Below are 11,337 nucleotides of genomic sequence, written 5' to 3'. Positions count from 1 at the left end.
CTCGGGCCTGGTGCACTGGGAAGACCCAGAGGAATCGGGTGGAGAGGGAGGTGGGAGGGGGGATCGGGATGGTGAATACGTGTAAATCTATGGCTGATTCATATCAATGTATGACAAAACCCACTGAAATGTTGTGAGGTAATTAGCCTCCAACTAATAAAAAAAAATAAGATAATAATAAAATAAAATAAAGGGAGCCAAGAGTATAGTGACAGAAACTAAACTTTTGGGGTGAATATGCTGTAGTGTATACACAAGTCAAACTACAATGTCGTACAAATGAAACACACAATGTTATAAACCAATGAGTGTTACCTTAACTTTTAAAACAAAACTGTTAAATCTGTGGTAATCTGTTACAGCCACAGTGAAAAACATACACCTGCATATTCTGGTTGATTTACATAATGGAGAACATGTGGTGTGTAAATAACTGTATTAGGGTATGTATTTCCTTATCTTGCCCAACATACAATCCATTAGTAAGATAAGATGTATATATGAAAGACTGATTAGTAAGTCAGTCAAAGCAGTAGTAAATTACGTGATAATTCATAAACATATTCAAAAAAATTAAAAATGCCTATTTAGATCATCTAGTAAAAGCTTAAAAGGTAGATTTTTTTCCTATACATCAGGGAATATCTCATAAATTACAGTATCTATAAGGATCAACTGGAACCTCCTGGAGATTTTATTTAAAAGATTTCACTGAGAAATTCCCACTCTCAGAATTCCTGATCCAGTAAGTCTGGGATGAGGTTTGGGAGGGTGTTAGCAAGTTTCCGGGTGATGCTGATACTCCTGATCTGAGGACCAAAATCAAGAACCACCATGCATAAAAAGGAAAGATGGTTTAAACAAATATTTAAAGTTTAAAAGTTCGAGAACTGTTTAGGGACCATGTTGTTGTTTTAGTTGCTAGGTCATGTCTGACTCTTTTGTGATCCCATTGTAGCCCACCATGTTCCTCTGTCCATGGGATTTCCCAGGCAAGAATATTGGTGTGGGTTGCCATTTATTTCTTCAGGGGAAATTCTCAATCCAGGGATCAAATCCACATCTCCTTCATTGCAGGCAGATTCTTTATCACGAGCCACCTGGGAAGCTCTAAGTAGTCCAATATGAAAGTCATGCTTTGGAAAGATTTTGTTGTTGTTGCATTGCTCAGTCAGGTCTGACTCTGTGACCCCATGGACTGTAGCATGCCAGGCTTCTCTGTCCTTCACTGTCCCCCCGAGTTTGCTCAAACTCACATCGATTGAGTTGATATACCATCCAACCATCTCTTCCTGTAGCCCCCTTCTCCTCCTGTCTTCAATCTTTCCCAGCATCAGAGTCTTTAGAGAGAGTCAGCTCTTCACATCAGGTGGCCAAAGCTTTGGAGTTTCAGCTTCAGCATCAGTTCTTCCAATGAATATTTAGGGTTGATTTCCTTTAGGATTGACTGGTTTGATTTTCTTGCAATCCAAGGGACTCCCAAGAGTCTTCTCCAACACCTCCGTTCAAAAGCATTAATACTTCAGTGCTCAGCCTTCTTTATGGTGGAACTCTCACATCCATACTTGACTACTGGAAAAACCGTAACTTTGACTATATAGACCTTTGTTGGTGAAGTGATGTCTCTGTTTTTCAATACGCTGTCTAGGTGTGTCATAGCTTTTCGAAAGATTACTAAAGCCATAAATATTTGGGAAATATCAAGTCAGGAAGAGATCTAAAGTAGAAAAAATTAAGTATTAAGGATTCCCTTACAAAAATCTGAGGTGAGAGCCTAAAATCAATGAAGAATGAGCAGATATAGAAAAGGTAAAAAATGCTTGAGGATTAGCAAAAGGCTATACAAAAATAATAAACAATAAAGTTACCTAGCATGTTACACTATAGGTAATTGACTCATCAAGATTTTAGGTATTTTATATTTTTTTCTTCTGTCAATTTTGGTTGTGTTTTCAGAGGAATTTATCATTTCATGTCATAACAACTATCAAAGTTATTAACACAAAGTTGTTCATAATGTCCTCTTATTACTTTTGTAAGCCTTTAATGTCTGCAATAATATTTCCTTTTTCATTATTAATATTGGTAATTTGTGTTATAGATAATTTGTGTTCTTTTTCTTCATTAGTCATACAAAGAGCTTTTCAACTGTGTTAATATTTTCAAAGCATTGAATTTTGCCTGTTGATTTTAAGTTTACTTCCTCCTTTATTATTTTCATTCTTATCTTTATTATTTCTTATATTTCTGGTCAATTATTATAGATTGGTTGTAATTTTTCCTGATTGACATGAAAGCATTAGAACATTGGTATTCAGCTTTTCTTATTGTCTATTGTATGTATTTAATGCTCTAAATATCTAAGCTATGTTTTAAATGCATTTCATAAATTTTGATATGCCATGTTTTCATCATTTAATTTTAAATACTTTTTAAAATGTATCATGATTTCTTTCCTGACCCACAAACTTTTATAAGTATTTTAAAGACAACTATGAAAGTGTTTTTACCTTTATATTATTAATTTCATTAACTTTTAGAAAATATATTCTGAAGTATTTCAATCCTTTGAAATATGAGACTTTTAATGGTCCAGATTATATTAAAGTTGATAAATATTTCATGTGCACTGATAAAGAATGTGAATTCTGTCACTGTTGCATACATAGTTTTATTTATATATTTATATATATATTAATTAGGTCAAATTTGTTAATTGCACTATCCCCACTAAGATTTTTCTTTTCTTTTTTTTTTTCTTCTTTTCCTTAGCTAGTGGATAGCTAAGTCACTAACCCTGACTGTGAATTTGTGTATTTATATTTTTCTTTCAATTTGTGTTTTATATTTACTAATGTCATAAGACTAAGTTATATACATAGATGTAAGACTGTGATACTGTTCTGGTGGGTTTCTATTTCTTTGTTTTATTTCTGTATTTATCCTCCTTGGGATTTGCTGAGATTTTCAAGTCTGTGAGTTTTTGTTTTTTTAATCAGTTCTGGAACATAGTCAGAGATTTTCCTTTCAAATATACTTATTTCCAATTTTCTCTTTCTCTTGCTGTCACTAAGAGTTTGCTATCATTTCTGCTCTGCTTTTAAGAAGTCTCAGGGTTAGAAATTCTGATTCTTTAGTCTTTCACTTTATATAGCCTTAAATTTTGCAAATGTTTTGAGGAGAGACTAGTTGTGTGTTTGAGATAACTCAGGTCTCCAGTTTTGCTATTCCAGTCCTATGCAACCAACTGACATGGAGTTGTGAGCATTTAAGTTTAAAGTTCCGTTCCCATCCTCTTGCTATGATGTGAAAATTATCTGTCTAAACATGGAACCAACAGAAAGGAATTATAAAACAGCAAAAGGAAAAAAATGCAGGAAGACTGATAATGATGACATTGTTTGAATCCCTGGCCTTAGTGAAACTTGAAACTGTACTATCCCTCATCTTTTCAATTATGTGAGTTAATAAATCTCATTTTTGCTAGTTGAAATTAAGTTTATGGTCACTTGAAACTTAAATAATCCTGACAGGTATAATCACTAGATTGGCATTTGCCATATGCCATTTTTCAATACATTTTATCTTTTTACCTTTTTCTGCAAGTGAAAATCACTATCTTTTTCTTCTTCCACCAGTTTGAATTAAAACATATTTAAATATACCTCAGCAATCCTAATAGAAATACATTTATATAAGAGACTTAGAGGACTCTGAAGAAAATACACGTCTACCTAAAAAAAGATAAAGTAGGCATAAGCATAGTTCAGAAACAGAACTTTGGGGTTTTAAGGAAGAAGTAATTCTGGGTAGTTGATTAGATGATTCGGGGCGCTCGTGGAGGACACCATTTGGGGATTTGCAGCAATAACCGATGGTGGAAGAGTTGCTGGTGACTATGATCAAAATTATTAGACAAGAAAAGGAACAAGTGAAATAATAATTATCAGGGGCTTCCCTGATGGTCCAGTGGTTAAGAATCCGCCTTACAATGCAAGGTACACCAGTTCCATCCCTGGTCCAGGAAGACCCCACATGCTGCAGAGCAACTGACCCCATGGGCCACAACTACTGAGCCCATTCTCCAGAGCCTGAGAGCCACAACTACGGAGTCCACATACTGCAATTACTGAAATCCAAACACCTGCAGTCCATGCTTCACAACAAGAGAGAAGCCACAGCAATGAGAAGCCTCTGCACCACAATGAGAGGTAGTCCTCTCTCTGCAACTAGAGAAAGCCAGCGTGCAGCAACAAAGACTCACCACCGCCAAAAAATAAAAACAAATAAATAAATAAACTTAAAAAAAAAGATGATGATTATTACTAAAAATGATCTCTTTTTGGACTCCAGCCTAGGATACTGGAGGAACCCTGGTTTACTGCATTCTATTCCTGGCTCCGACTTGTTGCACGATGATGGTGGACTAACTTGTATCTCTTAGCATCCCCAGAATCTAACATTATTTTGCATATAATAGCTTTATGAATGCTTTCAGAAATACATCCATGTAAAGGGAGGAGGCATTAGATTGAAAATAAAAAGATAAATATTCTATTCCCAGGTTCACCAAATACATCTTTCATGACTCTGGTTAAGCCACATAACATCTGAAAGTCTCTGTTTTCTATAATATCTGCTATGCCTGGTTGAGTGATGAGAAAGATGAAACAAAAATGAGTATGGCAAAGTACTCTGTAAACTATAATATGCTTTCAAATGTAAAGGGTTAATAACATTATTAATGCCTGATAATGTTCAAACTTACACATTTATGTTGTGTAATTTGTAATTTTAAAAAGTGGGACTGTTTTTATCAAAAAAAGTAAAAAATAAAAAAAATAAAAGTCAGAAAGTTGATTAAAGTTGCAAGTGTATGCAAAGGTTTAAAAATCTTATTCAGATTATTCTGAAGAACCTACAAGATACAAATAGGCTTTATAGGGTCACATATTCCTTTATGGAATTCACTATGAATTTACCAACTCTCCCCATTGAACATACCAATTCTACCTATTTTCATCTATTTCCCCCCTTTTCTTCTTTCTATACTCTCAGATATGGATGTATTCACTAATGCAGAAGCTCCCCAAATCCCATTATTTAGAGATTTGTATGGAGGTTTCATTAGATGGACATAGTTAATTAAATCAATTGGCCATTGGTAATTAAACTCGATCTCCAACCCCTCTCTTCTCCCTGAAGGCTAGGAGAAAGCACTGAACGTTCTAATCCTCTAATTGCCAGATTAGTGTTTCTGGTGACCAGCCTCCATCCTGAAGCTATCTAACCCTGCCCCCATGTATCATCTCATTAGCATACAAAGGACGGTAAATTCTAAGGATTTTTCAGAGCTCTGTGCTAGGAACCAGGTACAAAGACCATATATTTATTTTTTCTGATATCACAATAGAAACAAATATCACCTCTGACATGTGCATTCTGCAGTTATCCCTCATTTAACCATAAATCATCTAACAGAGAAATTATAATTCACTCTAAAAAGAAAATTTTGAAATATTTTATCATTTAATCCCTAGTAGTAGTCTGGGTAAAATTTTAGAACCTGTACCCACAGCTAAATGTAACTCATCAGCTATCTGAAGCAGATCAGTACAGCAAATTTAATGAAGTAACCTTGAGCTGATTTTTTAAAATTAATTTATTTATTCTAATTGGAGGCCAATTACTTTACAATATAGTGGTAGTTTTTGCCATACATACATTGCCATGAATCAGCCATGGGTATACATATGTCCCACAATCCTGAACCCCCCTCCCACCTCCCTCCCCACCCCACCCCCCTGGGTTGTCCCAGAGCACCAGCTTGGAGTGACCTGCTTCATGCATCAAACTTGCACTGATCATCTCTTTTACATATGGTAATATACATGTTTCAAAGGTATCCTTTCATATCGTCCCACCCTCACCTTCTTCCACATAGTCTAAAAGTCTGTTCTTTACATCTGTGTCTCTTTTGCTGTCTTACATATAGGGTTGTCGTTACTGTCTTTCTAAATTCCATATATATGCATTAATATACTGTATTGGTGTTTCTCTTTCTGGTTTACTTCACTCTGTATAATAGGCTCCAGTTTCATCCACCTCATTAGAACTGACTCGTATGTGTTCTTCTTTTATGGCTGAGTAATATTCCATTGTGTGTATGTACCACAGCTTCCTTATCCATTCATCTGCCGATGGACATCTAGGTTGCTTTTATGTTCCAGCTATGGTAAACAGTGCTGCAATGAACACTGGGGTACATGTGTCTCTTTCAATTCTGGTTTCCTCGATATGTATGCCCAGCAGTGGGACTGCTGGGTCATCAGTTCAGTTCAGTTCAGTTCAGTCATTCAGTCGTGTCCGACTCTGCAATCCCATGAATTGCAGCACGCCAGGCCTCCCTGTCCATCACCAACTCCTGGAGCTTACTCAAACTCATGTCCATTGAGTCGGTGATGCCATCCAGCCATCTCATCCTCTGTCGTCCCCTTCTCCTCCTGCCCCCAATCCCTCCCAGCATCAGGGTCTTTTCCAATGAGTCAACTTCGCATGAGATGGCCAAAGTACTGGAGTTTCAGCTTCAGCATCAGTCCTTCCAGTGAACACCCAGGACTGATCTCCTTTAGGATGGACTGGTTGGATCTCCTTGCAGTCCAAGGGACTCTCAAGAGTCTTCTCCAATACCATAGTTCAAAAGCATCAAATCTTCAGCGCTCAGCCTTCTTCACCGTCCAACTGTCACATCCATACATGACCACTGGAAAAACCACAGCCTTGACTAGACGGACCTTTGTTGGCAAAGTAGTGTCTCTGCTTTTTAATATGCTATCTAGGTTGGTCATAACTTTCCTTCCAAGGAGTAAATGCCTTTTAATTTCATGGCTGCAATCACCATCTGCAGTGATTTTGGAGCCCCAAAAAATTAAAGTCTCACACTGTTTCCACTGTTTCCTCATCTATTTGTCATGAAGTCATGGGACCGGATGCCATGATCTTAGTTTTCGGAATGTTGAGCTTTAAGCCAACTTTTTCCCTCTCCTCTTTCACTTTCATCAAGAGGCCTTTTAGTTCCTCTTCACTTTCTGCCATAAGGGTGGTGTCATGTGGCAGTTCGATTTCCAGTTTTTTGAGGAATCTCCACACTGTTTTCCATAGCAGTTGTACTAGTTTGCATTCCCACCAACAGTGTAAGAGGGTTCCCTTTTCTCCACACCCTCTCCAGCATTTATTGTTCATAGACTTTTGGATAGCAGCCATTCTGACCAGGGTGAGATGGTCCCTCACGGTGGTTTTGATTTGCATTTCTCTGATAATGAGTGATGTTGAGCATTTTTTCATGTATTTGTTAGCCATCTATATGTCTTCTTTGGAGAAATGACTTTTTAAATATATTGATTGGAAAGTCAGGTTAAGGATAAATTAAATAACATAGGTACAGATGTATTTATCATTTCTCACCAAACATTCAGCAACTAAATCACATGTGCATATGCATGCTCAGTCATGTCCAACTCTTTGTGACCCCGTAGACTGTAGTCCACCAGGCTCCTCTCTCCATGGAATTTTCCAGGCAAGAATACTGGAGAGGTTCCCATTTTCTGCTTCAGGTGATCTTCCTGACCCAGGGATCAAACCCTCATCTCCTGTGTCTCCTACTTCGGCAGGCAGATTCTTTACCACTGAGCCACTTGGGAAGCCTAACTAAACCATGTGAATATATAATTTTTACCCATCACATTGATAAAAGTTTAATTCAATGTTAGTGAAGGTGTGGGAAAATAAATACTCATACATGTTAATGCTGTAGGGTAAAACAGTAAAGAATTTGAGGAATTCAAGTTGGGAGTATTTAATAAAATTTTTAAGGGCTCCCTTGGTGGCTTAGTGATAGAGAATCCATCTGCCAATGCAGGAGATGCAGGTTTGATCCCTGGGTTGAGAAGATCCCCTGTAAAAGGAAATAGCAACCCACTCCAGTCTTGCCTGGGAAATCCCACATATAGAGGAGCCTGGCAGGTTACAGTCCATGGGGCCGCAAAGAAGTAGAACATGACTTAGTGACTAAACAACAACAATAAAATTTAAAGTGCAAACACATTTTAATCCAGCAATTCCTTCTAAATACATACTCTTCAGATATATTTCCACATTTGCAAATTTCTGTAATAATATTATTTTTATTAATTGCAGTGGTGAAAATGTGAAAATAAGCATCTAGCTATAAGGGAATAGTTCAGATAAATGCTAGTACCTATTTGGTACATCATTAGCACTTAAAAATAACATGATAAAGTCCTGCCAATATCTCAATGATAGACTGCCAAATGAAAAATCAAGCTGAAAACACTGCTTAGAATAAGACCCTTATAATATTAACAAAAAAGTAATAAGTATACATGACATATGTTCAAAAACTAATTATATTATATATCTCACATAATATTGTTAAAAATAATTATCCCTCCATGAGGGAGCAAATAACAAAATCTCACTTTTTTTTATTCTATGTTAGATTTTTTATTTAAATTTGTATAATGAAATTATAGTCATATGTTACTTTGTGAGTCATTTATATCTGAATATTCCTATAAAACAAAATAATCCTTAGATTCAGCCAACCTATTCTCATGGCATCTGGTCCCATCACTTCACAGGAAATAGATGGGGAGACAGTGGAAACAGTGTCAGACTTTAATTTTTGGGGGCTCCAAAATCACTGCAGATGGTGATTGCAGCCATGAAATTAAAAGACACTTACTCCTTGGAAGGAAAGTTATGACCAACCTAGATAGCATATTAAAAAGCAGAGACACTACTTTGCCAACAAAGGTCCGTCTAGTCAAGGCTATGGTTTTTCCAGTGGTCGTGTATGGATGTGAGAGTTGGACTGTAAAGAAAGCTGAGCACAGAAAAATTGATGCTTTTAAACTGTGGTATTGGAGAAGACTCTTGAGAGTCCCTTGGACTGCAAGGAGATCCAACCAGTCCATCCTAAAGGAGATCAGTCCTGGGTGTTCACTGGAAGGACTGATGCTGAAGCTGAAACTCCAGTACTTTGGCCATCTCATGCAAAGAGTTGACTCATTGGAAAAGACCCTGATGCTGGGAGGGATTGGGGGCAGGAGGAGAAGGGGACGACAGAGGATGAGATGGCTGGATGGCATCACCAACTCGATGGACATGAGTTTGAGTAAGCTCCAGGAGTTGGTGATGGACAGGGAGGCCTGGAGTGCTGCGATTCATGGGGTTGCAAAGAGGTGGACACGACTGAGCAACTGAACTGAACTGAACTGATTCACATGCAGGCGATGCCCCCTAAAGTCCTGTGAGCATGGCTTTCCAGAGTGGCAGCAGGGCCCATCTGCACTCTACCATACAAGTGCACCAGCAGATCCTGGAGTACCAATCAATTTGAGACACCTGATTTCCTGCCATTAGCCTTTGAGACCACCCTACCACTATCAACCTGCATAGTTAATTCATTTATCATCTGGATTTGTCATTCACATCACAGTATCTCTTCTCCTACTCACTCTTCTGCACGTTCTCATTCTACTTGTACATTCTTCCACCTCTGCTTGTACCATGGAGTCAAACATGCATTTGAATCTTAGCTCTACCACTATTTGTGAAGAATAGGGCAAGTCACTAGAATTCCAAGAAGTCTAGTTTCTTCAAATATGAAATTTTGAAGATATCATCTGCCTTCCACTATTACTGTTAGAGTACTGCATGTGAAGCATAGTGCTGGATTCCTATTTAGGGTGAAAAACTAACAGCGACTATTATTATCTTTCCCTGGTTCAGCCATCTCCTTCCTTGGTTCAGGGACCCCATAACCCACCGATTCCAAAGTTCCTGAGCACTCCACTCCTACTCTGCTGACCCTAACTACCATCAACAGGGAAGCATGACAGACAAATTCTACAGGAGCCACGTTGCTCATTCTTAACTGCTCAAATTCTATAGCAGCAGTGCCATTACATACATTGTGTTCCAGAGCCTGAAAGATTAAAAAATATTAATACTTCCTTATAATCAAAGCAACATTGGATCATGAGTGGGTCTTGTTTTTGTCCTGAGTACCAGGAAAGAGACATACAGAAGAGTGAGCAGAAAGGTACACAAAATGTTTTTCTAATGCTTATAAAACAAGAAATGATAGTAGGATATAGAATGAGTAAGTATTAAGAAAAACAGCTACTAAGATGAATCAAGCTTCCTCTGGGTCACCTCATATGAAGGCATATACAACTCTTTTTGAAACACTATTTACCTAAAACTACATTGCAGGTATGGATACCACTTTCCATGACATACAGAAATACATCTGAATTTGATTCTGCAAAGCATGTAATTTAAACACTAGCACAACACTGTAAGTCAGTCTATAAAATCCGAGTTGTAGGGTCTAATATATAGGTGAGATCACATTATGATGGAATTCTTTCAACTAATCAGGTAACTTTATCCCAAACCATGCTGTGGTTACTATCATATTAAAGTGCTATTATCCCGTGAAGTACTGCTTCTCACTGCTTTTTTGTTATTCTCATTGTAAATAAATTCAAGAGCACTACAACTACATATGAAACAGTACATTTTAAGGTTTTATTTAGAAATTCATGTTTAAAATAATGTTGATTTGTTGCTACCGCTGTGAAAAACATTTAAATTACGTATAAGTGGTCACATCTTTTAACAAGAAAGGCATGGCTCATAAATACTTTAAAGACATGCAACAGCACTAAACAGAGTGAATCCTGTGGGCTAAGTGGATGGGTTCCCAGTCAAAACAGACGCCATCCTCCACAGTAACTGGGGTCTTTGCTGGTATTCTTCACAGTGCTATTATAAGAGCTCTTGATAGTCAAAGACATCTTCATCCGAAGTTTTCTTCTAGAAAACATATCCAATTTAATAAACTAGGTGTAAAGCTCTTTTAAACTGTTTCGGATTTTCTTTACCTTAAATAAATTCTGCATAAAAATCCAAATCAGAACTATTTCACCCAGGTGAAAATACATGAAGAAAATAAAAATGGTCTTTCTCTTATTCCTTCATATTTCCCCCTGCCCCTCCTAGATATAATAACCTATTTCTGAGGTAATACATATAATTCTGTGACAAATCCACTTCAGCCTTGGTAATGCCCTTCGTTTTGACTTCAAAACATTCACTGGCTCTCGTGGATTTGTACTATTTAACACCCAGATAAAGGTAAGCTGCCTTTTTTAATAACAATGGATTACATTTTCTCGTTACATTCGCTTATTCAATTGGATTTTTTCAATTTAAGCACATCTATTCTAGGGGAGAAATGTAATGTCA

The sequence above is a fragment of the Dama dama genome, chromosome 17 (genome assembly GCF_033118175.1).
Source record: "Dama dama isolate Ldn47 chromosome 17, ASM3311817v1, whole genome shotgun sequence".
Classification (NCBI taxonomy): Eukaryota; Metazoa; Chordata; class Mammalia; order Artiodactyla; family Cervidae; genus Dama; species Dama dama.
This window is presented reverse-complemented; position numbering follows the sequence as displayed.